Source organism: Tamandua tetradactyla, chromosome 8, assembly GCF_023851605.1.
Source record: "Tamandua tetradactyla isolate mTamTet1 chromosome 8, mTamTet1.pri, whole genome shotgun sequence".
NCBI lineage: Eukaryota > Metazoa > Chordata > Mammalia > Pilosa > Myrmecophagidae > Tamandua > Tamandua tetradactyla.
This window is the reverse complement of record NC_135334.1, coordinates 92676074-92688920: the sequence shown is the minus strand read 5'-3', so window position 1 is coordinate 92688920 and position 12847 is coordinate 92676074. Positions and strand designations below refer to the sequence as shown.

Genomic DNA, 12847 nt, shown 5'->3' with positions numbered 1-12847 from the left:
GCTATTTCTTATAACTAACCTCAATGCATAAAGCCAAACTGCAACTCAGTAAAAGCAATTTTACAAGGGACCAGAGACAGTACAGCTACACAGTTTATTCTAATAGTTCTAAATCAGATTTAAATTTTAGAATGTGTAGAGAAATAGATGGATTACTTGTCCTTAAAGTAATCCTCAATGAACATTATTTCTTTCACCCAAACTTTTGATGAATAATGTGCAGCAGAGTGTTTAAGGTTATTTTACTAGAATGGAAATAATTTTTGCTGATGATTACTTTTTCTTTGACAGTGGAGCTGAGGGTTGGATTGTCATCCTTTCAGAGAAGTGAGGAGTCTATCAGTGTGACAGCTCAAAAGAAAGGCCAACCTAATGCCATTTGCAATGAGCCAAAGAAGTGTCTTGGGAAGAACCAAGATTTTCTTCAGAAAATGGTTCTAGAGCCAACTGAACAAACATGGACAGGTGATGATTAAGGCCCCAAAGTTCCTCCACACTAGTGTGGTCAAGGTCATTTTACCCCTTATCAATGAAAGGTATCCCTTAATTAATAAATTAGTTAAGAAATTTACTTTCCAGATAACAGTATAGTTTATGTACTGCATAAAATTTTTTGGCAATAAATCATTTAAATGTTGGAGGACAGCTACCAAAAACAATGATTTGAATTTTTAAAAACTGTTTTATTGTATAGTATAATATATCTACAAAGCAAAGAAATAGGAAAGCACTAGTTTTCAAAGCACTCTTCAACAAGTAGTTACAGGGTAGAACCCAGAATTTGTCATGGGCTACCATACATTCCTCTCAGATTTTTCCTTCTAGCTGTTCCAGAATATAGGAGGCTAGAAGGCCTAAATTTTGTTTTTATCACCACAATTGACTTTTTTCTTTTTTTGTATGAAAAATAACATATATACAAAAAAAGCAATAAATTTCTAAGCAGAGCACCACAATTTTGTTGTAGAGCATATTTCAGAGTTTGACATGGGTTACAATTCCACAATTTTAGGTTTTTACTTCTAGTTGCTCTAAGATACTGGAGACTAAAAGAAATATCAATTTAATGATTCAGCATTCATATTCATTTGTTAAATCATATCTTCTTTGTGTAACTCCACCATCACCTTTGATCTTTCTATCCCTCTCTTTAAGGGTGTTTGGGCTATGGCCATTCTAACTTTTTTATGTTGGAAGGGCCTGTCACTAACATTGTAAAGGGAGATGGAACTATCTGATGTTCTGGAGAGGCTGGGTCCTCTAGATTTCAGGACTTATCTGGTCCAGGGACCTATCTGGAGGTGGTAGGTTTCCGGGAAGTTGCACTAGTGCATGGCACCCTTGTGAAATCTTATATATTGCCCTAGGTGTTCTTTAGGATTGGTTGGAATGGTCCTGACTGGGGTTTGGCAGGTTATGATAGGTAGCATTGTGTCATGGTTGGGTTCATGTGTCAACTTGGCCAGGTGGTGGTGCCTGGTCATCTGGTTGGGCAAGTGCTGGCCTATCAGTTGCTATGAGTACATTTCATGGACTTAAATTATGATTATGTCAGCTGCATCCACAGCTGATTGCATTTGTAATCAGCTAAGGGGAGTGTCTTCTGCAATGAGTGATGCTTAATCTAATCACTGGAAGGCTTTTAAGAAGGATTCAGAACAGACAGTCACTCTTCCTGCTTCAGAGTGAACCTCTCCTGTGGCGCTCATCCCAACCCTTCATTGGAGTCACCAGCTTCACAGTCTGCCTTACAGACCTTAGACCCTTCCATTCCCATGGTTGCCCAGTCAGTCTCTCCTGAGAGTTCATTGAGGAACTTCATCAGTTACCAACTTGCAGCCTGCCCTGCAGACCTTGGACTCTACATTCCCATGGTTACGTGAGACACTTTCATAAATTTTCTATCTACAGATGTCTCCTGCTGATTCTGTTTCTCTAGAGAACCTTACCTAATACACAAGTCTAACTGAAGCTTGTGTAAGAGCAACTTCCAGAGTAGCCTTTCAATGCTATTCGAACTTTCTCTGCCATGGATACTTTATCAGTTATACTTCTTTTCTCCCTTTTGTTCAGGATGGAATTGTTGATCCCATGGTGCAAGGGCCAGATTCATCCCTGGGACTCATTTCACATGTCGCCAAGGAGACTTTCACCCCTTGATGTCTTGTCTCACATAGGGGGGAGGGCGATGATTTCACTTGCAGAGTTGGGCTTAGAGAGAGTGAGGCCACATCTGAGCAACAGACGAGGTCCTCCAGAAGTAATTCTTAGACATACCTATAAGTAAGGCTAAGCTTATCTGCTACCCTCATAAGTGTCACAAAAGTAAGCCTCAAGATCAAGGACATGGCCTATTGCTTTGGGTGTCCCTAAAGTTTGACACAGTATCAGGGGATTCCCTGATGGTAAATTTAATAGTTCCATATTTTTCCTCCCATCCCTCAAGGGACTTTGCCAATCCTTTTTGATTATCTGCTTAATATACTCTAGGATGAATCTAGGCATTACATTAAGCTATACAGGATTAAAGGAGCTCTTTCTTATTCTAGCTATATAGGATTAAAGGAGATCTTTCTTATTCTATTACTTGAATTTAAGAAGAGTTCATCTTAAGCCATGCTTTCTGATAATAATTATAGAAGGAATTAGTCCCTGCTGAGTGATGATAACACAATATGCTTAGCATAGAGACAAATAATTATTTTTCCATTCTTAACAAAAGACCATGCACTCAGCTCATCTGAAAGTGGTTTCAGTCTATTAAAGAGCACATTTTGGAGGGTGGGAGTAAAAAGAGAAGCTTTCACCTTGAACTAATAGTTGGTGTTATCTCATCTGTTGGTATTACAGATTTACTACCTGGTCACCAAATCAGTTTCCTTTCCTACTGGGTCCCAGTAGGAATTACATTTCCCAGCCTGCTTTCCTGGGAATGTAGATGCGGGCAAGTGACTTCTGGCCAGTGGAATAAGATGTATTTTGTCTTCAGTGCAAGAAATTTTCCAGGAAAGTTTTTCTTCCCATCTCTGGGTTAGAATTCAAGGAATATATTGAAGAGAGCAGACCTTTTATCAGTCTGGGTCCATCAATGTTCAACCACTTATTGGGCTTTATGTAAAAGTGAAATAAAGTTCTATTGCATCAAGCTGCTGAGATTGAAGGTTTATTGTTAGAGCAGCTAGCATTACTTTAACCAACAGAGTCAAGAAAATACTTCTTCCTCTCTGTAGCTCAGTTCCCTTATCTGTAAAAAATGAAGATATTAATAGCACTTACCTCATAAGTTTGCTACGAGGATTAAGTATGTAAGTATGTAATGCATGTAAAGTACTTAAAACAGTGCCTGGTACCTAGCAAACATTAATGTTTGTTATTGCCATTGTTATAATTGTTAACTTTCCCAGCAGTATTAGGATGCAGATTCCATGTAAGTATAACTCAATTTCCCTCTGGCTAGTCAAGGTCTAGTTGTAAATTGTCACATTTATGTTTCTGCCCCCATTGTACTGGTCCATGGCCTCCAACACTAGGATTTCAACACATTTCTGAGCATCATGCCCTGAAATTTTCTTCTCTGACCATTTTGTGGTATGCCAGCCACTTTCAAAACCATTGGGACCAGGAGGTGAGAATGAGGAGGGTTTGCCACCACAGCTGTACCAATCCAGCTCAGGTACTGCCTCTCATCTGTCCTAGAGCTCCAGCCCCTTGAAATGCCAAAATAGACTCCCATCCCTTCAGTCCTCACCATACCTGAGTTCATAGGGCTTTATGAGAAACAGAGTTTGCAACTTCTGCCTAACTCTGTGTCATCTTTTTTGTCGGGGCTGACCAAAGCAGCACTGCTTCTGTCAGTGTCTATAAAGTCCTCTGGTGATAGAATCCCCTTGAACTTTATTACTTATGGCTCTGTCTCTCTCCTTAGGTTCCCATCCCTGGTTGTTGTGGCCAGGGGAGATGCCCTGTTCTCCTCTCTATCCCCTAGTACCATGACATACAGACTCACCTTTCGGGCCTCCAACCCCTATTGCAAATTTGTTCAAGAAACTGACTACCTCATTAGACAGAGAAAGGCTCTCAATCCTTGTTTAGGCTTCAGTGGAAAGTCCAGCTAGATAAATATCAGTAATCAGGGGTCTACACTAAGGTCACACAGCCCAATCCTGTGTTTCCCAAATTTACTATCATGAGACAGTAAATGAGACCCATATTCCAGGGCTCTATCACAATCTCCAGGGAAAGTGCTTTGGAATCTATATATTTAATACCAGATGATTTATGGGAACAGGAAAGTCAGGAGAAAAGAGGCCATGACTTTTTATTCAGAGTCAAAGGCCATGAAAATATCTCAAGAAGTACATCTTTGTGAGCAAATACAGGTTATTAAGTACAAATCATTCTCAGTTCATTAGTGGAAGTAATGATTGAAAATGTATAATAGGGCGGTGCAATGGTGGCTAAGCAGCAGAATTCTAACCTGCCATGCCAGAGACCTGGGTTTGATTCCTGGAGCCTGCCCATGCCCCCCCCCCCAAAAAAAGTATACCATATAAGTTTTTTTTTACCATTAACAATCCTCTTTACTGTATATGCTTCAAATATTCCACAATGTTAAACTTTCCTATAAATTTTCAAACTTTGGAATTCCCAAGTGCAGAAGGAATTTAGTAATACATCTTAGTCAACTTTCATTTTAAAGATAGTTCCTGAAGTAAAACTCAAAATTGTAGAATTGTAACCTTAACCAAACTCTGAAATCTGCTCTACAACTGATTGTTGTGATGTGCTTTGAAATCAATTGCTTTTTTATGTGTACAGTATTGTGCTGGTTTGAAAGGAAGTATGCCCCCTAGAAAAGCCACGTTTTAATCAAAATCCCATTTCATAAAGGTAGAATAATCCCTATTCAATACCGTATGTTTGAAACTGTAATCAGATCATCTCTCTGGATATGTGATTTAATCAAGAGTGTTTGTTAAACTGGATTAGGTGATGACATGTCTCCACCCATTTGGGTGGGTCTTTATAAGTTTCTAGAGTCCTATAAAAGAGGAAACATTTTGGAGAGAGAAAGAGATTCAGAGAGAGCTGAGAATGCTGCAGCACCACAAAGCAGAGAGTCCACGAGCCAGTGACCTTTGAAGATTAAGAAGGAAAACGCCTCCCAGGGAGCTTCATGAAACAGGAAGCCAGGAGAGAAAGCTAGCAGATGACGCCGTACTCACCATGTGCCCTTCCAGATGAGAGAGAAACCCTGTGTTCGCCATGTGCCCTTCCACTTAAGATAGAAACCCTGAACTTCATCGACCTTCTTGAACCAAGCTATCTTTGCCTGGATGCCTTTGATTGGACATTTCTATAGACTTGTTTTAATTGGGACATTTTCTCAGCCTTAGAACTGTAAACTAGCAACTCATTAAATTCCCCCTTTTAAAAGCCATTCGTTTTTGGTATATTGCATTCCAGTAGCTAGCAAACTAGAACAGGTATTTTTCACAAAAAAGAAAAAAGTTGATTGTGATGATAAATGCACAGCTATATGACAAAATTATGAATCATTGATTGTATACTTTGGATGATTACATAGTATGTGAATATTTATCAATAAAAATAAATAATTAAAAAAAAGAAAGCATGAAAAGCAAAATTAGAGACCAAAACTTAAGAAGGTGCCAAAAAAGGAATGAAATAGTAAAAAGTACCTCAAAGTAGAGGCTGAGGACTGCCTGGGATAAATTTAAAGCACAGAAAGACTGAATTAAATTAACTATATAAGATTTCTTTTTCATTTTTTTAAACAGCTTAATTGAGACATAATTTACATACCATAAAATTTATTCATTCTAAGTGTATAGTTCAATGGTCTGTATTAAGCATAATATTATATAATTAACACCAAACTGCAGTTAATCCCACTCCCACACCCAGCCTAAGCAAACCTGATCTTGCCTTATGTATCTCTAAATATGCATTTTTTTGACATTTCATATGAATAGAGTCATACAATTTGTAGCCTTCTCCATCTGATCTCTTTTGCTAAGCATAGTGTTTATGAAGTTCCTCCATATTGTTGCATGAACCAGTAATGAGTTCTTTTTATTCCACTGTATAGTCGTACCACATTTTGATTATCTATTTATCAGTTCAAAGACATTTAAATCCCTTACAGCTTTTGGTTTGTATGAACAGGGCTATTATGCAAGTCTTTCTGTGGGTATATATTTCCATTTCTCTCTTGGGTAGATTCTCAGAAGTGAAACTGCTGGATCAGATTGAAAGTTTGTGATGAACATTTTAAGAAAATGCCAAACTATTTTTAGAAAGGCTGTATCATTTACATACCATGCAAAGTATGAAAGTTTCAGGTAATTGCCAACATTTGGTACTGACTGTCTTTTTCTTTCTTTTTTTTTGTATGCATATGGCAGGGTCACATTTCGTTCTTTTCCCATGGAGTATTGCAGCACCATTTGTTGGATTTTTGTTTGTTTGTTTTTCATTCTTTTGTTTGCTTGTTTGTTTTGTCTTTGGGAAGCGCATGGAGAATTCTATCACTGAACTACCCTTGCACCCCCTTACTGTCTTTTTATTGCACCCATTCTTTTAGGTGTGAGTTGGTATCTCACTAGTTTTGTTTTGCATTTTCCTAATAGCTAGTGATGTTATTTAATTGCTATTTCTGTATCTGAGTTAGTGAAGTGTCTATTGGAATCTTTGGCGATTTCAAAAAGTGGATTGTTTTCTTTTTATTGAGTTTGTAAAAGTTGGTTAAGCATGCTGGATGCAAGCCTTTACCAGATACATAATTTTCAAATATTTTCCCCAAGTCTATGGGTTATCTTTTTGTTCTTCTAATAATGGCTTTCAAAAAGGAAAAAATTTCAATGTTTCTCATCAGTTTTTTTCTTATATGAATCATGCTTTTGATACCATATTTAAGAGGTCATGAAAATTTCCTCCTATATTTTCTTTAATGTTTGGCACTTATATTTATGTCTGTGGGGGCATTTTTTCATTTTGTTATTTTATGTGTTTTCCTTGCAGATATCCATTTGTCCCAGCACCATTTGTTGAAAAACAACAACAATAAACAACAGTGAACAACTCCCCACCCCCCCAAAAAAACCAGTTTCCGATCATCTCCGGGGCACAGGAAAGTAATAAAAAAAAAAAAAAAAAAAGCTCAGCGTTACTGCTGCATTCAGAACCAGAACTGACTGCCTTCCGTACAATTTGGTCTGTTTTTCACCCAACTCTCTAAAGGAAGGAAATACACAATAACAGCGGATATAGACCCCAGAGCAATTAAAGCTGCTGAAAATGCAAAGTAGAGTTTCCTTTCCCCCTCTGGAGTTTTCACTCAGAGAGCTGAAATGTTTCCAAAATCAAGAGAGACGTCTGTGGTTTGTTAATGGTAGACAACTTTTGTAATATCTGTGTTAGATTTACTCCAAAGACAGGAACAGCATTTGGCAATTTGAAAAGATCTGCATTTTTGCTTATGAAGGAAAAGGAAAAGGGTAAACCCCAAGCAACCCGTCGACAACGGATGACTCCATCTGTTCTGTTCTACTGCCCATCTTAAAGGTGGATTATATCAGAGGAGGAGAATCCTGTGGTTCACATTTTTCAAGTTTACTGAATTTCTACACTGAAGAGAAAAGATACCCGGCACTCTATTTCTCTGCCTCTGCCTTATCTTCCTCTTCAGTTCCCCTCATTCCCGTGAGGTGGGGTTGGGGGAACCACCAGAGGATATTCCACTTTTGGGAATCTATCCTAAAAAAGAGAATTCTAAAAGTGAGCAAAAAGCATTATGTGCCAAGATGTTTATAATATTACTTATAACAATGAGATATTGTTTGTAAAAATGAGAAATTATACTCATAAAAATTAAGCACATGTTGAGTTATTCACTTGATGAAAAAGTATCATCATTGGAAATGTTTTTGAAATAAAATAATTGTTACCATTTATTTAGCTCTAAATGAGCCAGATACTGTTCTAAGCACTTTATAAGTACTAGGTTGAGCCATACAAAATTGCCATTTTTCTGTAGGTCAACAATAAATGTATACTGCCCATTTCATAGGGCTCAGGCTTAAATTACCTCATCCTCTCAAGAACCTGACGAAACATATGTTACTATCTCCATTTTACAGAGAAGGAAATGGAGGCATGTGCCAGTTTGAATCTGTGGTGGACCCCAGAAAAGCCATGTCCTTTAATCCTCATTCAATATTGCTGGGTGGGAGCATTTTGATTGTTCCCATGGAGATGTGGCCCACCCAATTGTAGGTGGTAACTTTTGATTAGATGATTTCCATGGAGGTGTGTCTCCACCCATTGAAGGTGAAGCTGCTTACTGGAATCCTTTAAAAGAGGAAACATTTGGAGAAAGTCCCTTTGGTAGAGCCACAAGAAAGCCAGCAGATGCCACTGTGTTCGCCATGTGCCCTTCCAGCTGAGTGAGAAACATTGAACATCATCGGCCTTCTTGAACCAAGGTATCTTTCCCTGGATGACTTAAATTGGACATTTCTATAGACTTGTTTTAATTGGGACATTTTCTCAGCTTTAGAACTGTAAACTTATAACTTACTAAATTCCCCATTTTAAAAGCCATTCTGTTTCTGGTATATTGCATTCTGGCATCTAGCAAACTAGAACAAGGCACAAAGTGGATTAACTGCTTGCTCAAAATTACAGTGATGAAATGGTGGAGCTATTTAATGACATTACAAAATAGTGTCAAATGAACAAAGCAAGACACAAATTATTGCTATTCTGTTAAAGCCTGAGGGAAAAAACTACCTGAAAATGTCAACAGAGATTGCCTTTGGGTGGGAATATTTTTCTTCTACACTTGTATCTCTGTTTTCCAAATTTGCTTTAATTCTTAAAATCCATGTAATTATTTACTCCTTTCCAGGAAATGTGTATAACATCCATTTAAAAGAATTACTCTCAGATATCACAGAACAAATATTTATTCATTTAATTTCCACTGCCATTCGTTAGTAAACAGACTATGGGAAGAAGTGACTAGTCCATACCTCTGAATCACTCTTACTGGGACTTCCCGGTCAACTACCTGGGCCTCTTCTCCACCCAGCTCTTATTGGCATCCTGGGTCACCCCAGTATATCCAGAAACTGCTCCTTGGTTTGGTGGCATGGGTTCTATTTTTTTATTTTTATTTTTATTGAGATGTCTTCACATACACAGACAGCCCATCCAGAATATACAATCAATGGCTCACAATATCATCACATAGTTGTGCATTCATCACCATGATCATTTTTAAATATTTGCATCACCCCAGAAAAACAAATTAAAGGAAAAAAGAAAAAACTCATACATCCCATTCCCCTTAACACTCCCTCTCATGACCACTAGTATTTCAATCTACCCACTTTTTTTTTTACCCCTTACAGCCCCACCATTATTTATTTATTTATTTGTCCTTATTTTTTTACTCATCTGTCCATACACTGGATAAAAGGAACATCAGACACAAGGTTTTCACAATCACATGGTGTTCTAGTTTGCCAGCTGCCGGAATGCAATATACCTGAAATGGAATGGCTTTTTAAAAGGGGAATTTAATAGGTTGCTAGTTTATAGTTCTAAGACTGAGAAAATGTCTCACTTAAAGCAAGGCTATAGAAATGTCCAATCTAAGGAATCCAGGAAAAGATACTTTGGTTCAAGAAGGCTGATGAAGTTCAGGGTTTCTCTCTCAAGCGGAAGGTCACATAGCAAACACAGTCAGAGTTTCTCTCTTATCTGGAAAGGCACACAGTGAACACGGCATCACCTGCTAGCTTCTTCTCTTGGCTTCCTGTTTCATGAAGCTCCCCAGGAGGCATTTTCCTTCTTCATCTCCAAAAGTCGCTGGCTGGCAGACTCTGCTTCTCGTGGCTGTGTCTTTCAGCTCTGCTCCCTCTGAATCTCTTTCATTCTCCAAAATGTTTCTTCTTTTATATGACTCCAGAAACATATTAAGACCCACCCAAATGGGTGGAGACATGTCATCAACTAATCCAGCTTAACAACCACTCTTTATTAAATCACATCTTCAGGGAGGTGATCTGATTACAGTTTCAAACATACAGTATTGAATAAGGATTATTCTGCCTTCGTGAAATGGGATTTAGATTAAAACATGTCTTTTCTAGGGGACATACATCCTTTTCAAACCAGCAAGCCTGGTCACATTGCAAAAGCCATATAGTTATATAGTCATCTTCAAGAATCAAGGCTACTGGAATACAGTTCAACAGTTTCAGGTACTTCCCTCTAGCCACTCCAATACACCATAAACTAAAAAGGGATATCCATATGATGTGTGAGAATAACCTCTGGGTTAACCTCTCAACTCTATTTTAAAACTGCCAGTCACTGAAACTTTATTTTGTCTCATTTTTCTCTCTTTTTATTTTGGTCAGGAATGCTCTCTCAATTCCACAATGTCAGGTCCCAGCTCATTTCTTGGAGTTCTGTCCCACATTGCCCAGGAGATTCACACCCCTGGGAGTCATGTCCCACATTGCCAGGGAGTCATGTGCCATGTAGCGGGGAGGGCAGTGAGTTTTCCTGCTGAGCTGGCTTAGAGAGAGAGGTGGCAGAGGTTCTTAAACTCAAGTCCAAAGCCCGACCTCCTCCCAAAAAGTCTGTGGATAGAATTTAGGAGGCTTATAGAATTTAGATGGGAAAAAAAGTTATTTTTACTAACCTCTAACAAAAATTTAGCATTTCCTTCCATTATAAAAGTAGCAACAAGTCATCATGGTATTATCAGTGGCTGCGACTTTGTCACCAACAGATATCCCAGATATTTCTATATCACATTATAGTAGTTAAAAATATCTTGAAATATCATTTATGCCCATACTATATGAAATTATGGTAGTTATTACACCACTGTTAGATCATTTTATTTAATGAATCATGCTTATTACAATACCACCTCCTTATTTAATATTTTGAGAAGTATGTTTCAATATCATTGGTTTCCATTGTCATCCCATGTATTTTAGTTTTGCATGCAATAATATTATTCTGAGAAGGTGGTCTATAGATTTCATCCGACTGCCCAAAGAATTCATGGCACACAAATGAAAAACCTCTGGGTTATTAGAGTTGACACGTACCTCCACACCCCTATGTATTTTTCCTTACTCACCCTCTTCTGCAGTTCTGAAGATGGTGACAAACATTCAAACCCACTGAAATGCCATTCCTTAGGGCAGCATTATACAATGACTAAGAACTCAGGCATTGGAGTCAGCTTGTTCTGTGCCATCATTGATCCAGGCAAGTTACTTAATCTCTCTGAGGCACAATCTGTAAGATAGGAAGAATAATTTTTCCTTCCTCATAAGGTTGTTGCGAGGATCAAGTGTTTTAATCCATTAAATCTGTGTCTAGCACATAGTTACCTCTCAGCAAATATTAACTGCTCTTCCAAGTACCTGTCAAAACTGTTTCTTTATGATATTTGGGGGGGGGGAAGGGAAGATAATAGCTTGGTTGTTCCTCTTATGAGCTATATCCTATATATATTAATTTTTTAATTATTATTTTTATTGTGAAAAATAGCACAAACAAAATAGCAATCCATTTCAAAGCACATTCCATCAATTAAGTTATAGAACAGATCTCAGAATTTGATATGGATTACAGTTCCACAATTTTAGGTTTTTCCTTCTAGCTGCTCCAAGACACTAAAAAAAATCAATATAATGATTCCATAATCACACTTATGTGTTACATCCTATATTCTCTAAGTCCATCTTCTCCTTTGATCTTTCTTCCAATCTTTAGGGGTATTTGAGCTATGCCCATTCTAACTTTTTCAAGTTGGAAAGGGGTATCAATAATATGGGACAGGAGGATGAACCAGTTGATGTTCTTGGAGAGGCTGGCCCCTCTGGGTTTCAGGATTTATCTGTCCTAGGAACCCTCTGAGGGTTGTAGGTTTCTGGAAAGTAATCGTAGTGCATGAAACTTTTATAGAATCTGAGATAAAGCCCTAGGTGTTCTTTAGGGTTGATAGGAATGGTTTTGGTTAGGATTGGGCTAGATAATAGCAATATCTAGCTGAAGATAGCATAAGAGTAGCTTCCAGAATAGCCTCTCAACTCTATTTGAATTCTCTTAGCCACTGATACCTTATTTTGTCACGTTTCTTTTTTTTTATTATTTTTTATTTTTATTTTTTGGTCACGTTTCTTTTCCCCCTAGGTATACATTTTTTTTAAAGCAAAGGATGAAAGCAGTTGATATATATTTCTTGAAAAGTTTACAAATTAATTTTTTCGTTTAGTAACTCTCAACTGATCTTTTAAAAATGCTTCAGTGGCAGTATAAGTGCTCCCCATCATTGGGTTATATAGTAACCATTTAAATAATATTAGCTTTTCATAATCCATGCTTATTTCTAAGCCCCTCTAGAGTTGACTCCTGGCTATATCATTTTAACTAGGGGCAAGGATATTAAATAGACATGGAAGTAAATTCATTCATTCATTTAACAATTATTTATTAAGTTCTTGTTCTATGCCAGGCACTGCTCTAAATGCAGAACAATTAGAGATGAACAAGACAGACAAATTCCCTGCTGTCATGAAGCTTACATTCTAATATGGGAAGATAAGCAATTAACTAAACTGAATAAACAAGAAAAATATCAGGAGGTGTCAATGCTTCACAGAACATTAAAATAAAGTGATGTTATATACAGAGGGACCAGGTGCTATCTTGGGTTGGGTGGTCAGGGAAATCCTCTCTAGGGAGGTGGCATTGAAGCAGAGATCTGAATAACAAGAAGGAGTCAGCCAAA

The 12847-nt window shown here is 37.7% G+C and overlaps 1 long non-coding RNA gene across 1 annotated transcript in view; it reads right to left on the bottom strand.

Moving 5' to 3' along the window:
* LOC143644735 (uncharacterized) overlaps positions 1-12847 on the bottom strand; it is an 80415-nt gene that overhangs the window by 47822 nt on the left and 19746 nt on the right. Inside the window, exon 2 of the long non-coding RNA XR_013156837.1 lies at positions 11189-11349. This is a non-coding gene — a long non-coding RNA (uncharacterized LOC143644735). The remainder of the gene's footprint in view (positions 1-11188; positions 11350-12847) is intronic.